This window comes from Palaemon carinicauda, chromosome 28 (genome assembly GCF_036898095.1).
Source record: "Palaemon carinicauda isolate YSFRI2023 chromosome 28, ASM3689809v2, whole genome shotgun sequence".
Classification (NCBI taxonomy): domain Eukaryota; kingdom Metazoa; phylum Arthropoda; class Malacostraca; order Decapoda; family Palaemonidae; genus Palaemon; species Palaemon carinicauda.
Window position 1 is genome coordinate 41894555 of NC_090752.1, and position 17500 is coordinate 41912054.

Sequence of the window (17500 nt, forward strand, 5' to 3'; positions counted from 1 at the left end):
TTGGGTGACTTACCCCTTAGGAAGGGTGGAAAGTCCCCAGCCATACTGGCTTTGGCTTTACCTGGGGACCGTAAATCCGAGTGAGTCGCACTCGAGAAAAGGAGTCCCTGCACCTCACAAGTTCCTTGCTCCGCAAGGAAACGTGTGGCCTACATAAGCTTGTGTGTGAAGGAAGAAGTGTGACCCGTCCTAGGCAGTTGACCTGGAGTTCCAGAAGGAACTCTGGGTTAGGACGTTCCCAATACCACCTCGTCAGGGTATGGGGGACGCGACAGTATTGACTCAATACTCGGAACACAAGGAAGCATGGTTTACCTGCAGAGGTTTGAGGTCAGCTATGCAGAGACCAGGATGCTGCTTCCCCAGTAGAGGGGACGATGAAGAAAGAAGTAAGGGCCAGACATACTTCTTTCGCTCATGCAGACTAAAACCTAATAACAATGCCCTCAACCTTCTGCTACCTGTCCAAAAAGGAGCCTGAGGTTAGACCAGCTGTTGTGTAGCCACCACAGAGCGATAGAAACGTATCGATACTCCTGTGGGTCACGTCCTGCAGGAAGCGGGCTGCGAAGGTCATTAGACGCTTCCAGACTCCAGCTTGTAGCACCTGCGTCACAGAGTAGTACTACTTGAAGGCGAGGGACGTTGCGATGTATCCGACATCGTGCTGTAGGGCGACGTGATATAGGAGGGTCTGGATTCAGGTCGAGATGAATGTCCTTGACTCCGAGCTGAAGAGGTATACTGGAGACTCTCCCATGTCCTTCCTGTGCTCCCAACCCGGCTGCACGTGAGGACAAACTGCAGCTGTTCCCAAGGATAACCCCTCGATTCCTTTACTGACAAGGAGAAGGTTTGGGTCATCTGATACAGAATGGTGACTCGAAATCTTGAAGGAGTTGGACCGAAGGGCCGGGACCCCAAAATTCTGAGTCGAGCAAACAACTCAGGAGCAAACCTGAATGTTGCTTTCCCCTATCTCTTAGAAAGGGTGGAGTTGTACGAGACCAAGAAGATTGCTTACACACTGGCCGAGGCCAGAGTGAGCAGGAGCACCGTCCCCCAAGGCGGAATACGATCAGAGGGCTGATGTAATGGTTCTTGAGAAGATCTCTAAAGGGACTAAAAAGTCCGAACCATGCTCCATGGAGGAGGTCTCACTCCGACTGGGGGCAGGGACGTTTGCAGCTTCGCATGAGCGAAGAAAGGTCCAGCGGGAAGGAAAAAGTCTATTCCTTTCAGCCTGAAGGCCAGAGAAAGGCTGAGCGACAGGCTTCATTGCCGAGAGCGGAAAGAAGTTTCCTCCTGCCGAATAGCAATAAGTCCGTTATTGCTAGAGAAGAGGCCTCAAGGGAAGAGGTATCTCTCCCACGACACCACCCACAGAAGACTCTCCACTTCGCCTGGTCGACCCCTGCGGATGACTATCACAGGTGACGCGACCTCCGCTCCGCGACTGTAGCGGGTTGTCTCTTCTTGAGGAGGCGGCGTAGTGTCTCCAGGCGCGAAGCCGAAGCGATGCCACGGCTCGTGAAAGATGTTGTAGTGTGGTTGTTTGAGTAGCCTGTGCCGTGGGAGAAGCTCTCCCGGGAGTTCCGTCAGGGGAAGCAGAGGGTCCGGAAACCGTTCCGCGTATAGTCACAGTGGAGCTCTCAGGGCCATCGAAAGGTTGACAGACAACCTGGTCTTGTTGAGACCCATTCTCAACAGACAACAATGGTGGGAAGACGCAGGTGTCGATGTTGTCCCACCATCACCGGAAAGCATTTTGCCAAAGAGTCTTGGGGTCTGAGACTAGGGGGAAAAACAGCAGAAGCTTGAAGTTCCAGGCTGTCACGATCAGGTCCCTCAGGCCAGGACTTACTGGCTACTCAAGGCCAAAGACCCCCAGGTACCCTCTATCTGCGAGGCTCTGCTCAGATAGTCGGAGAGAACATTCCTCTGCCCGGAATGAGCGAGCCGATAGTGGTATAGAGAGGACCTCGGATCATCTCAGTATCTCTACTGCAAGATGCGAAGGTATGAAAATGCGTCCCTTGCTGGTTGGAATACGCCAGTACCATGAAGTCGTCGCGCATGGAGCGACTCGGCAGGAACTGTAGGATCTGTAGAGGGGCCAGACTACGGCCCCTAAGCCTGCCTGAATGATGGAGAGGTATCCTTCAGGTCCTGACCATAGGCCTGAGCCGGAACATCCCCCCCCCCCCCCCCCTTTTCTTTGACGAGTCCGAGAACAGCATCAAAAGTGGGGAAAGGACAAGAATATCCACTCCCATCAAGAGGTTCCATAGGTCAACACCCATTGCAGGTCTAACCATTCCGCTGGTCCCATAGGGGCCAGAAAGTCCGTTTAATCGTTGCTTTGATACCACCGGAACTTGGGCTGCCCCACAGGGAACTTATCCTGAGGCAACCGTTCGGGACTTTAAACGGGTCAATGAGGAAAAGAGACCCAGGAAACGTTCCAAAGTAGGGCTGAAAGCTCGGCTTGACTGAGAACAGGTACTGCGACTCTCCTCAGCCTTGCCACAGTCAACTGAAGGGAAGGCACGGAGAAGGAGGCAACAGCATCTGGCGTACCCAGGCGGTCACCCATCTAAGTACTGACCTGCCCAACGTTGCTTAAGTTCGCTGACCAGCCCAACGTTGCTTAACTTCGCTGATCGGACGAGAAGCGGTGTTTCCAACGTGGTAAGGCCGTTGACTCAATATCATGGCTAGATACCCCAGATGTTGAGGCAGAAGTAGAGAAGGCTCCTAGCAAATTACCATGATCCCTCACTCATGGTAAGGACCCGGAAGCCTGTCCCGGCGTCGAAGAAGGTCGAACCCGAGCCTACCGGAGTTGACCAGACCTCCAAAAGGCTAAGGAGGCGGAAGCCTGCTCCTGAGCGGCCCTGAGGAAAGCAGGGAGAGTTCTTTGGAGAAAATCCTGCGATGCCGCGGCGGGCTCGCCACACCGCATCTTAAGTCTAGGCTGAATTCCAAGAGCTTCCTGGAAGATGGATGGAATGGAAACTGGAAGTACCCGTCCTTCCGATCCAGGGCCTAAGGAGTCCTGCCGCCTCGTTACCAGTCTGATCGATTCTGCTGTCCCACGCTGGACGAAGTTTGTTCGACAAACTTGAACAGAGCTGAGAGGTCGACCACGGAATTCCCGTCTCAGATGCTTTCCTACGAGAAAGGATCGACTGAAGAAGCCAGGGGGTGAAGCCGTCGACGATCCTATGGAGGACCTTCTCCTAAGGCACGGATCATTCTGCCCAAACGGGCAAAACTCTTGCCGACCCCATGGCATAGAGGTTCAATGACACTGAATTCGCTGACAGAGACGGAGAGATGGTAAGAGCGAGGCGCGATATCCTCGGCTGATCACAGAGATCGTGTAGGAATCGGCATCGGGAAGCTGTTATCCCTTAGGCATCCTCCCAGCGTGAGACCTGCAAGGGGGGGGGTTGCCAATCCTAGAGTATGTGAACTCTGCCGCTCCCTCTAGGATTATGCCCCCCCAGGAGAGCTTCCCGTGCTATCTGTCCCTGACAGGAGGGGACAGCTATTGGACACCTTGTCTTAGCTGCTGTAGCCGGTCCGATAACTTAGGCCGACGAGGCTGAAAGAAGAGGCGCTTGAGGCCTGCAGGGTCTGGAAGAAAGTGCCTTGAAGGAGTGAAAACGGAAGTCGACTTCCTCCGCACAACCGCTGGCCATGTCTCTGTCCTTGGGTGCAAACAAGCTCTTCCCAAAGATGGAAGAGTGTCTGAGCTTGTCGACATCCACGGATGAGACACTCAAGAGGAAGTCCTCGGACACTGCGTCTAGATGGTCCAACCTCGAGCTTGCCCGCAAGATCGAAACTTGGCGACGAAACGCCAAGGTGCTAGAGCCCGAGAGGAGGAAAGTACCCATGACCTTCCTGGAGCTTCCTTGTACAAAACCTCGGGTCGCAACCGAGGAGGGAAAGGACCTGGTAAGCCCCTTCCACGAGATGGAGAAGAGGAAGGGGTAAACCAGTCACCCCTTGCCCGACGGAGAAATCTCGAACGGAAAGCTCCCTGGCAAGACCCTTCCAGGGAATGACGAGGAAGGGCTAACCCAGGTTCTGGAAAGAAGAATGTTGCTCAGACCTCCCTGAAGATTCTTCCTGCACTTGCATGTGCCATGCTCTGCGTTTACGGGGTGAAGACCGTGTTCTGGAAATACGCTCCAGAAGACTCGCCATGCTGGCCATGTTGCGAAACCCCGACGGGAATCGTGGTCGCAATCGCCCTGGCGCTCGTGCGATGGTAAATCAATGGTTTGCGCGTGGCCGAACGTGGAAGCGCCCATGCGCGGGCACGCAAGAGCACAGACGAAAGTGCGCGAGGGAGCGCAGAAGGAGGGCGAGAGTGGTAGGAAGGGCGAGAGCTGGTGGTCGGAATCCGAAAGTTCACAAGCGAGCGATGACCTGTAGGCGAGACATGGATACTGCAGGAATCAAGCCGACGTTCGCGCGATGGAACACCGTAGGCTCGCGCGATGGAACACCGTTGGTTCGCGCGATGGAACACCGTCGGTTCGCGCGACGGAACACCGTCGGTTCGCGCGACGGAACACCGTTGGTTCGCGCGACGGAACACCGTTGGTACGCGCGATGGAATACCGTTGGTTCGCTCGCGGGCGAACATTGGAACGCATGTGCGCGGGCGCGTGGGCGTGCGGTCGCGCGGGCACGTGGGCGTGTGGACACGCAGACACGTGGGCACGGGTGAGCGCAGGCAGTCGGGAGACCGATGGCGCGTAGGCGGGCGATGGCGCGTAGGCGGGCGATGGCGCGTAGGCGGCCGATGGCGCGTCTTTGGCGAGCGATGGCCCGTAGGCGAGTGAAGGCGCGTTGGCGAGTGGTGGTGCGTTAACAAAACGCTAGCGCGCAGGTGAAGAATCACGCGGCCGCGTAGGCGATCGCTAGCGCGTAAGAGACTAGAGATGGTTAGCGCGCATCGCGCTAATAGAAGGCGCGCAGGTGAGCGCTGAAGCAAGCTGTTAATCAGGCGATCCTGGACGGTCAGGAAAAACCGTTGGCGCCCATTGGTGCGTGGCAGGAAAGGGCGCGCAGATGTGCACTGGCGACTGAAGAAAGCTGGCGCACAGAAGGACAGAAGTAAAGGTGAGCGCTGGCGAGCAGGAGGAAAATCTACGGCAAGACTCTGCTACCGGAGATCGTGGTCCACAGCAGGCGAGCGCTAGATCGCTACTGATGGTGTCCAGGGGAACTGACACGCATGGCAGATCGATGGCGATCGTTGACGCGCAGGAGATCGCTGACGAGCAGGCGAACGTTGACGCGTCTGTGGTTGCTGGCGAGCTGGTGATCACTGGCGAGCCAGAAGGCAACGCGTGGAATCCTGTGCGCAGAAGAAGAGTCCTTGTCCAAGACCTGAACCGAAGTTCTAGATTGCGCGGGCGAACGTGGGCGCACAGGGCGCGTAACAGGAACCAACAGGAACAGCAGAGACGATCATCAAGAGAGCGCTGACGAACAGGAGAGCGCTGGCGAACAGGAGAGCGCTAGCGATCAGGAATAACGCTGATGAGCAGGAGAGCGCCTGTGCGCTAACACTGAGCAGGAGCGCGCCTATGCGCTAACACTGAGCAGGAGAGAACACAGCAGAAGGGCGCACAGGGGAACCCTGACACGCAAGGGAAGCACCCCCGTGGGAGGCAACCCTTTGCCCCGAAGGGACCGTTGTCCGTCGGGAGACCGATGTCCGTCGGAAGACCGTTGTCCGTCGGAAGACCGTTGCCCGTCGGAAGACGAGGTCAGATTGCTGTCCATCTGCACCAGGGGCGGAAGGTCAAGAAGAAGGAGTTGCAGGCTGCATACGGAGATTCAACAAGGCGCCTCTTAGCACCCTTATAGGGAGATGGGAGGCCCTTACGACGTAGCGGACGGTGAGCCTTACAGCGAAGGGGGCCAACAGCAACAACAGCAGAAGAGTCCTCCGAAGAGGAGTCTCTATGAGTGTACTCTCTCGCGAACGAAAGAGAAACACTTCGTAGAAGAGACGGGTCAGCCAATGACCTAAAAAGAGCAATCCTCCGAAGAGGGGCTCCTGCAGTTGCCCAGCCCCTTGAGCGTAACTGCAGGTGCGACCGCTCAGCACCAAGAGCATAGTCGCACGAAAAAAGGCGAAAGAAGAACCCCCACAGGGGAAAAACTCAAGCCTGGACAGGAAAACTTCCCTCGAAAGGAAAGTTCCCCACCCAAGGAGGCGAGCCTCCTGAGTGTTCTAAAAGGAACTGGAGAGCTGTCAATCATCACGGGAGTACTTCCAGGAGAAGGAGACACGCCCCTGACGAAGGTCTATAGGGGAGGCAGCAACAGCCGAATCCCCAGGCCTTAACAAGACAGCTCACTCCGTTGTCACATTACAGAAACGAACTAGATCGGTAACTGTGGAAAATAAAAACAAAAATCATTAGTTAACACTCATTCCCCCGGGAAGGCTCCGAAGAGGAATCCCGAGGGAAAAGAACACAAGAATTACACAACAGGCACGTGCCCTCACAACCACTTACACTCACGGAAGGAGAGCTGTAACCAAAATAGAATTATAACAATTATAATTATGTAACTATGTAATTATGTAATTTAAAAATGAATGAACACTAAAGAAAGAACGAAAACCCCAAAAGGAATCGTTCTACAAAGCTTTAAAATCAACAAACACAATTATATTCATAAACTAATTGAGACAAAACGTACAGCGTAGCAACCCCACCCACACGGGAAGGAAGCTACTCAGAAGCTACTCAGACATAGTAAAAGTAACGTAGTAAAAGGGTGAACGACCTCAAGAGAGAGAGAGAGAAAGACCGTAGTCAAACTCAATCGCGACCCATGAAATTACACCATGGTGGCCTAACTGCCGAGGGCTCCACGGAGATATCGTACACTGCACACACAAGCACAAACTCTGAAAAGGAAACTTACTGATTTCTATACTCAAATATATACATAAACACGAAAAAATGTTTACATATATATTGAGTAAGAGAAAAGTAAGTGATTAAGTAAAGACAAAAGAAATAATGGCTGCCAAGCGAGGACGAAGACAGGCACGTCTGTCCATCGTCCGAGCCAAAAGTGAAGTGAAGCAGTTCACCGGTGTGTGAGGGGGGGGGGGGGGGAGGGGAAGCTAGCTACCACTCCCCTACCCAACGCTAACTAGCGCTGGGGTAATACACCCTCGTTAAATTCTAATGGCTCGCCATTTCAGCTACGCTAAAAGGTAAACCCCAATGTAAATAGCGTGGTTTGTATTTCGGTTACGGAACAATGCCAAATTTAACTATTCGACTTCACCTGCTTTATTCAAGTAGCCTATATGACTTGATCCAGTACAACTATACCATTCCTTTTATGTAATACCCTCATATACATATTACATTTGACCCCAGTATTACTCGTTTTATTATCCGATACCTTATAAAATCACCTAATTTTATATTCCCATTAAATATTATTTATCATACACTCCATTTTATCTTGCTATATTACTTTTATACATTTTGTTATTACCTTGTCACGCCGCGATTTCACATAAAAACTTGCTCTGGACAAGTTTCCCATTCTAGTTCATTCAAGTTTACCCTCTACACTCTGTTGTTTTTCCGTTAACCAATCACGAACTCATACGTATTGAAAGTTTTCACAGGGGGTGGGGGTTAATATTTCCCTAGCCCCTTCCCTTATCTCTTCAAGTGTTCTTTTCATACCCCTTCCAACAATTCCTTTTACGTGGAAACCTTTGTCCTTGTCAGGTCTTTGTTATTTCAGGTGAGGTTTTTTTTTCATATTTTGCAATGGAAGTTATAGAAATACTTAAAAGCATTTGCTAAATTTCATGGGGAATTTTTTGATACGTCAATCAATGTTGATAATTTCCTTGAATCACATAATGTAATAACCCAATGCTTACAGTGTCCCAAGTGCCGTTCATAGAAATTAAGACGTCATAGTTTCAACACCACGGTGATCCACAAGTTTCGTCGTCCAGGTCATAAAAGTAAGTTAATAATTTCTTTAATTCAAATGTTTTTAGTGTGCGCAGCCCAACATTACCGCTTACCAGTACAAGTTTGTGACCTGGGAACTACTAGGTTAGGTTAGGTGGGTTTGTTAGATTCTATACCCTTTTGTACCCTTTTATATATTGTGTAAAGGGTATATGGAAAAATGCTTTAAAATACATATTAGCGTAGCATTGCTAATGTTAGCAATGTCAGCGTAACATTGCTAACGTTAGCGTAACATTGCTAATGTTAGCGTGCACAGTACATACGTTCTTGATGAGTGAAGTGAGGACGGAATTTGAACAAGAACCATTATATTTGAACATTTTAACAGAAAATATGTTTTCCTGTAAAAATAACGTGATATAACCGGTTTTCACCTTCGTTTCATTCGCAACAACAGCAACCAGTTCGGTTACTTGAAGTTAGTCGAACTGGTTGTTCTGTTTGTTTGCAGTTGAAATGAAGGTCAAATTCAGTTAAATCATGTCATTTCCTACAGGAAAACATGGTATTATTACAGTTTCAACCATTATGGGAAATCTATTATATTAATATTTTTCCCGAGTAAAGCACGTGATAACAAAACACTTCTTCTCAATACATTGTTGTCACTAATGCATACTTACAGAGAAGTATGGGCACGCAAGGTAGCTCTTGTTGGTTTGTATATCTGTTTTCATCTTACTTGGCTCCTCCCCATTGCGTAATGTGACAATATTTGCTTGAATGCGCATTTCCTCCTCCCACTAATGTCGCTCCTCCAATCAAAATACTACTGGGATCTTTTCAAGAGTTATTATTGGCTTCCTGCTAGTAATGTCGCTCTTCCAATGAAATTAGAGTTTTTTTTCAAGATTTATCGTTGGCTATTTTTTTTCCTTATAATTTGTTTTCGAAACGCCTGATTGTCGTTTGTTTTCGATTTTGAAACCTGCCGGTCTCTATACGTTCAGCACTCTCGTTACTTAACTGTCATGGATCCTCCGCTGCAGGTGTGCAATATATGTCGCTATTCATATTTGAGGTGATCGGTCGATTTCATGGAAGTTATAATGGTACTCCAGAGGTTGTGAATAGGTTTCTTAGAGAGCATTCAGTATTACCCATAAGTGTTAAGTGTGCTAAATGTGATTCACCTTTACTTTTCCGTGAGGTACTGATTAGGAGTAGGTTTAGGTAGGCCTAGGGTCTGAGACTGGGGACGTTCTAGGTTAGGTTAGGGGGGTTTGTTAGGTTAGCTGGTTTAGTTTAAGGGGAGAGGCCAGGGTCGGAAGTCAATTTTGCACTACAACATTGAAATTTATACAGAATATTCATCTCTATTCATAGAAGCTTTTTCCCAATTTTTTCCCGCTTAAGTTGAATTCTTTTTTAATATCAATATTTTTCCAGTTTTTGGGGTGTTTTTTCACCTTTTTTAAAACGATATAAATTCCCTCAATTTTGTATCAATTTGAAATATTTAAAAACCAGCATGAAGCTTACAGTATAATGTATAGATATTTTGGAAAGTTTTGTTTAAATTCTTTTTGAATTAGAATAATTTTTCAGAAAACGTTTACAGAAGAAAAAACCAAAAAATTTTTTTTGGATATATTTTTAAATATTTCTTTCCCCTAATGAACATTTATAATCCAATTATTGTATTGCATAATAATGTAGTATTATAATTCTTTTTAAATCATTAAAATCGGATCATAAATAACTAAGTTGATACAATTTTATTCCAAAAAGATTACATTTGGAGATACAGCAGTTCAAAGTTTTTTCACTTACCTTTGTTAACAGATCTATTTTGGGTGAGTTTACTGGGCTCTTGGTCCTCTCTCTTATGAACAGAGATATTTTCCCCTTTTAGGTTATTATAATTAACCAATTTGTTTCGTATCTTTTATTTATTTTGAGAATATATCCCCTTTCCATCCAGGTCCCATCATAAATCACTTCAATGTCTAATACACCATCTTCATCAGGTGTGTATCCCATCTCTTCATAACATTGAAATATTCCTTTATTAACTTCACCAATAATATTATATTCCTTATCAGCAAGAGTTTCAATGTATTTCTGATATCGTTGGTAATTGCAATTTGCAAAAGGTGGGGCACCCAAGGCATTTGTTGTGTTATTCATTGCTGCCAAGCGACCCCCATTCAGAATATTCTGATAAACAAAGGAAGCAGTTACTATACCAATATTATCAGTTTCTATATTTTCAATTGATTTTACAGTTGAACTATGAAAATTCTCAGGAAACTCACATTTACATTTAAATTTCAAATCAACATGTAAATTTTTTCTTTCATAACAATGTTTTAGTTTACTGCCACAATCACCACAAATCGCTCTCGATATAGCATTCTGATAAAACAGGAAGGATCTCACTGGTATTTGATACACAATTCAACGCTTGTTCTTTATCACAAATAAATTTTCTCAAAAGTTTACCTTGTAGTTCAGCACCCGAAGCAACAGGTGTTGCATCACTTTATTGCACATCACTTGGAAAAGTTTCATCTTCAAATAACATTTCAGATGAATCTTCATCATCAGATAGCACTAATGAAAGTTCATCATCACTATCAACAAACAAACCCACTGTTTCACTAATATTTCGAGGAGTTTTATAAAATGTCCCGACAGACAATGAAAATCCCACGTGGCTCTGTTTACTCTCTCTGCAAAACGTTTGAGTGAGTTGTGTTGCCTTCTCATTCAGTTCACGTTTCCTTTTTTCATTGAACGTTTGAATGTTTCTGATAGCAGCTAAATGCCTCATTGAATTCTTCCTCTTAGGCATGATTGATATTTATGAGTTAAAAATATAAAATGTGATACAAAAAGGAAAAATCACTGAAATATATCTCACAAGTAATACCCCTCTCTCTTACTGATCGAAGCACACTAAAGATACGATCGAAAATTTCCAGAAACAATCAATATGTGACGTCATCGATGACACCGGGAAAAAATGTCGTTCGGTAGCCCATGAAATAAATATCAAATCAAATAAAGAAGAAAAAAAACTCTGTCAGCTGTCACCTCATATCTGACAGCTGAAATACGAAATCTGACAGTGTCATATGGGTACAATAAATTGCCATTTTTATGATCAATATACTGTGGATTGCTTTCATCTTTCGTCTGGCAACAGCAGGGTCCCTTACCTCATTGAAAATGGCGAAATCTTATTTTGGCAAAATTTTCACGAAATTGCTAAATTTACAGGCCGCCTCTCCCCTTAAGGGTAGGTCTAGGGTCTGTGACCGGGGTCCTTCTAGGTTAGGTTAGGGGGGTTTGTTAGGTTAGCTGGTTTAGATTAGGGGGTAGGTTTAGGTAGGTCTAGGGTCTGAGACCGGGGTCCTTCTAGGTTAGGTTAGGGGGGTTTGTTAGGTTAGCTGGTTTAGATTAGGGGTAGGTTTAGGTAGGTCTAGGGTCTGAGACCGGGGTCCTTCTAGGTTAGGTTAGGGGGGTTTGTTAGGTTAGCTGGTTTAGATTAGGGGGTAGGTTTAGGTAGGTCTAGGGTCTGAGACCGGGGTCCTTCTAGGTTAGGTTAGGGGGGTTTGTTAGGTTAGCTGGTTTAGTTTAGGGGTAGGTCTAGGGTCTGTTACCGGGGTCCTTCTAGGTTAGGTTAGGGGGGTTTGTTAGGTAAGCTGGTTTAGTTTAGGGGTAGGTCTAGGGTCTGTTACCGGGGTCCTGTTAGGTTAGGGGGGGGGGGCTTGTTAGGTTAGCTGGTTTAGTTTAGGGGTAGGTCTAGGGTCTGTTACCGGGGTCCTGTTAGGTTAGGGGGGGGGGCTTGTTAGGTTAGCTGGTTTAGTTTAGGGGTAGGTCTAGGGTCTGTTACCGGGGTCCTGTTAGGTTAGGGGGGGGGGGGCTTGTTAGGTTAGCTGGTTTAGTTTAGGGGTAGGTCTAGGGTCTGTTACCGGGGTCCTGTTAGGTTAGGGGGGGGGGGCTTGTTAGGTTAGCTGGTTTAGTTTAGGGGTAGGTCTAGGGTCTGTTACCGGGGTCCTGTTAGGTTAGGGGGGGGGCTTGTTAGGTTAGCTGGTTTAGTTTAGGGGTAGGTCTAGGGTCTGTTACCGGGGTCCTGTTAGGTTAGGGGGGGGGGCTTGTTAGGTTAGCTGGTTTAGTTTAGGGGTAGGTCTAGGGTCTGTTACCGGGGTCCTGTTAGGTTAGGGGGGGGGGCTTGTTAGGTTAGCTGGTTTAGTTTAGGGGTAGGTCTAGGGTCTGTTACCGGGGTCCTGTTAGGTTAGGGGGGGGGCTTGTTAGGTTAGCTGGTTTAGTTTAGGGGTAGGTCTAGGGTCTGTTACCGGGGTCCTGTTAGGTTGGGGGGGGGGGCTTGTTAGGTTAGCTGGTTTAGTTTAGGGGTAGGTCTAGGGTCTGTTACCGGGGTCCTTCTAGGTTAGGTTAGGGGGGTTTGTTAGGTAAGCTGGTTTAGTTTAGGGGTAGGTCTAGGGTCTGTTACCGGGGTCCTGTTAGGTTAGGGGGGGGGGGCTTGTTAGGTTAGCTGGTTTAGTTTAGGGGTAGGTCTAGGGTCTGTTACCGGGGTCCTTCTAGGTTAGGTTAGGGGGGTTTGTTAGGTAAGCTGGTTTAGTTTAGGGGTAGGTCTAGGGTCTGTTACCGGGGTCCTGTTAGGTTAGGGGGGGGGGGCTTGTTAGGTTAGCTGGTTTAGTTTAGGGGTAGGTCTAGGGTCTGTTACCGGGGTCCTTCTAGGTTAGGTTAGGGGGGTTTGTTAGGTAAGCTGGTTTAGTTTAGGGGTAGGTCTAGGGTCTGTTACCGGGGTCCTGTTAGGTTAGGGGGGGGGGCTTGTTAGGTTAGCTGGTTTAGTTTAGGGGTAGGTCTAGGGTCTGTTACCGGGGTCCTGTTAGGTTAGGGGGGGGGGGCTTGTTAGGTTAGCTGGTTTAGTTTAGGGGTAGGTCTAGGGTCTGTTACCGGGGTCCTGTTAGGTTAGGGGGGGGGGGCTTGTTAGGTTAGCTGGTTTAGTTTAGGGGTAGGTCTAGGGTCTGTTACCGGGGTCCTGTTAGGTTAGGGGGGGGGCTTGTTAGGTTAGCTGGTTTAGTTTAGGGGTAGGTCTAGGGTCTGTTACCGGGGTCCTGTTAGGTTAGGGGGGGGGGCTTGTTAGGTTAGCTGGTTTAGTTTAGGGGTAGGTCTAGGGTCTGTTACCGGGGTCCTGTTAGGTTAGGGGGGGGGCTTGTTAGGTTAGCTGGTTTAGTTTAGGGGTAGGTCTAGGGTCTGTTACCGGGGTACTGTTAGGTTAGGGGGGGGGGGGCTTGTTAGGTTAGCTGGTTTAGTTTAGGGGTAGGTCTAGGGTCTGTTACCGGGGTCCTGTTAGGTTAGGGGGGGGGGCTTGTTAGGTTAGCTGGTTTAGTTTAGGGGTAGGTCTAGGGTCTGTTACCGGGGTCCTGTTAGGTTAGGGGGGGGGGCTTGTTAGGTTAGCTGGTTTAGTTTAGGGGTAGGTCTAGGGTCTGTTACCGGGGTCCTGTTAGGTTAGGGGGGGGGGGCTTGTTAGGTTAGCGGGTTTAGTTTAGGGGTAGGTCTAGGGTCTGTTACCGGGGTCCTGTTAGGTTAGGGGGGGGGGCTTGTTAGGCTAGCTGGTTTAGTTTAGGGGTAGGTCTAGGGTCTGTTACCGGGGTCCTGTTAGGTTAGGGGGGGGGGGCTTGTTAGGTTAGCTGGTTTAGTTTAGGGGTAGGTCTAGGGTCTGTTACCGGGGTCCTGTTAGGTTAGGGGGGGGGGGGCTTGTTAGGTTAGCTGGTTTAGTTTAGGGGTAGGTCTAGGGTCTGTTACCGGGGTCCTGTTAGGTTAGGGGGGGGGGCTTGTTAGGTTAGCTGGTTTAGTTTAGGGGTAGGTCTAGGGTCTGTTACCGGGGTCCTGTTAGGTTAGGGGGGGGGGCTTGTTAGGTTAGCTGGTTTAGTTTAGGGGTAGGTCTAGGGTCTGTTACCGGGGTCCTGTTAGGTTAGGGGGGGGGGCTTGTTAGGTTAGCTGGTTTAGTTTAGGGGTAGGTCTAGGGTCTGTTACCGGGGTCCTGTTAGGTTAGGGGGGGGGGGCTTGTTAGGTTAGCTGGTTTAGTTTAGGGGTAGGTCTAGGGTCTGTTACCGGGGTCTTTCTGCATTACAACATATTATGAAACAAAAAACAATAAAAACACAGTTACAAACACTGATTTTTCTGGAAAAACTCGTTGTTTTAACTCCAATTACATAATAAATCAGATAGTTTGCGGTCAAAATAAACGTTAAATCCGTTGGAACTACACTATTTCTAATGCAACAAATATATTTTTATTCCAGTTTCCCCATAATGGTTGAAACTGTAATTTTACCGAAAACATATTTTTTTCTGTTCAAAATGAAAATCTGTAATACAGTACAACTTTACCCATCTCTTTCCCCAGGCCATATTATATCTCCATACTGTATTTGGAAACAAATATTTCATGATCAAGGTCTTGTGTAGCATTTTTGTTTAGAGATGATGAATTATCTTGGTCACCATCGTTTTCAGAATATTCAAATTCACTATTATGATCTCTATTCAAAGAAACATTATCACTTTCAGTAACCTCAATGTCTAAATTTAAATCATCACTTCTTCATTTTGATGGTAAAATCTACCCGCAAAAAAACCTGAGCGCTTCTCTGACGAGAAAAAAAAAACAGAAAAAAAACTGTTTTAGTAGGTATAATAATGAAAACTCTAGCTGTAATTTTATCATTCCTCGAAACCTCAAGCTTATTGTAGTGCAAGAACAACCCATGAAACATACTTAGTGTCATAGCAGGAAGAAATCCCTGGAGTAAATTACGGCAGCTTCCTTCACTTTCACAGTTCAACTTCACACTGATATGCTAACAAGAGAAGTGACTTTATCAAAATTAAGAAAACGAACACACTCCAATCAAAGAAAACGTGGAACAAAAACGGATTAGCAGAACTAAAGTAAATTCAGGGGTCTTTTTCTATTATTATTATTACTATTATTATTATTATTATTATTATTATTAATACAATCTTTAAATACATACGCATGCATATATATATATATATATATATATATATATATATATATATATATATATATATATATATATATATATATATATATATATATATATATATATAATATATATTTATATATGTATTGTATATATAGCTATATATCTATAGATATTTATATAACAATTTACATATATATATATATATATATATATATATATATATATATATATATATATATATATATAGATATTTATATAACAATTTACATATATATATATATATATATATATATATATATATATATATATATATATATATATATATATATATATATATATATGTGTGTGTGTGTATCTATATATACATATATACATGTATGTATGTAAGCATGCATGTATGTGTACGTATATATATATATATATATATATATATATATATATATATATATATATATATATATATATATATATATATATATATATATATGTGTGTGTGTGTGTGTGTGTGTGTGAGTGAATATATATCATACAAATACCAAGGCACTTCCCCCAATTTTGGGGGGGTACCCGACATCAAACAAATGAAACAAAAAAAGGGGACGTATCCTCTCTATGTTCCTCCCAGCCTGACAAGGGACTCAACGGAGTTCGGCTGTTACTGCCAACCCTCCCACATGAAGCTTCATAATGCTGAATCCCCTAATGCTGCTACCTCCGCGGTCATCCAAGGCACTGGAGGAAGCAGCAGGGCCTACTGAAACTGCGTCACAATCGCTCGCCATTCATTCCTATTTCTAGCATGCTCTCTTGCCTCTCTCACATCTATCCTCCTATCACCCAGAGCTTTCGTCACTCCATCCATCCACCAAAACCTTGGCCTTCCTCTTGTACTTCTTCCATCAACTCTTGCATTCATCACCTTCTTTATCAGACAGCAATTTTCTATTCTCTCAATATGGCCAAACCACCTCAACACATTCATATCCACTCTAGCTGCTAACTCATTTCTTACACCCGTCCTCACCCTCACTACTTTGTTCCTAACCCTATCTACTCGAGATACACCAGCCATACTCCTTAGACACTTCATCTCTAACACATTCAATTTCTGTCTCTCCGTCACTTTCATTCCCCACAACTCCGATCCATACTTCACAGTTGGTACAATCACTTTCTCATATAGAACTCTCTTTACATTCATGCCCAACCCCCTATTTTTTAATACTCCCTCAACTGTCCCCAACACTTTGCATCCTTCATTCACTCTCTGACATACATCTGCTTCCACTCCACCATTTACTGCAACAACAGACCCCAAGTACTTAAACTGATCCATCTCCTCAAGTAACTCTCCATTCAACATGACATTCAACCTCGCACCACCTTCCCTTCTCGTACATCTCATAACCTTACTCTTACCAACATTAACACTCAACTTCCTTCTCTCACACACCGTTCCAAATTCTGCCACTAATCGGCCAAGCTTCTCTTCTGTGTCTGCAACCAGCACAGTATCATCCGCAAACAGCAACTGATTTACCTACCATTCATGGTCATTCTCGTCTACCAATTTCAATCCTCGTCCAAGCACTCGAGCATTCACCTTCACCACTCCATCAACATACAAGTTAAACAACCACGGTGACATCACACATCCCTGTCTCAAGTCCCACTCTCACCGGAAACCAATCGCTCACTTTATTTCCTATCCTAACACATGCTTTAGTTCCTTTGTAGAAACTTTTCACTGCTTGCAACAACTTTCCACCAACTCCATATAACCTCATCACATTCCACATAGCTTCCCTATGAACTCTATCATACGCTTTCTCCAGATCCATAAACGCAACATACACATCCTTACCTTTTGCTAAATATTTCTCGCATATCTGCCTAACTGTAAAAATCTGATTCATACAACCCCTACCTCTTCTAAAACCACCCTGTACTTCTGAGATTGCATTTTCTGTTTTATCCTTAATCCTATTAATCAGTACTCTACCATACACTTTTCCAACTACTCTCAACAAACTAATACCGCTTGAATTACAACACTCATGCACATCTCCCTTACCCTTGTATAGTGGTACAATACACGCACAAACCCAATCTACTGGTACCATTGACAACACAAAACACATATTAAACAATCTCACCAACCATTCAAGTACAGTCACACCCCCTTCCTTCAACATCTCAGCTCTCACACCATCCATACCAGATGCTTTTCCTATTCTCGTTTCATCTTGTGCTCTCCTCCCTTCCTCTCTTGTAATCTCTCTCTCATTCTCATCTCCCATCACCGGCACCTCAACACCTGCAACTGCAATTATATATGCCTCCCTATTATCCTCAACATTCAGTAAGCTTTCAAAATACTCCGCCCACCTTTTCCTTGCCTCCTCTCCTTTTAACAACCTTCCATTTCTATCTTTCACAGTCTCTTCAATTCTT

The 17500-nt window shown here is 46.0% G+C and overlaps 1 protein-coding gene and 1 pseudogene across 1 annotated transcript in view; both read right to left on the reverse strand.

The window, feature by feature from the left end:
• Positions 1–17500, reverse strand: part of GPHR (golgi pH regulator) — a 401532-nt gene that overhangs the window by 288570 nt on the left and 95462 nt on the right. The window lies entirely within an intron of this gene.
• LOC137622127 (5S ribosomal RNA) lies at positions 2560–2705 on the reverse strand (annotated as a pseudogene).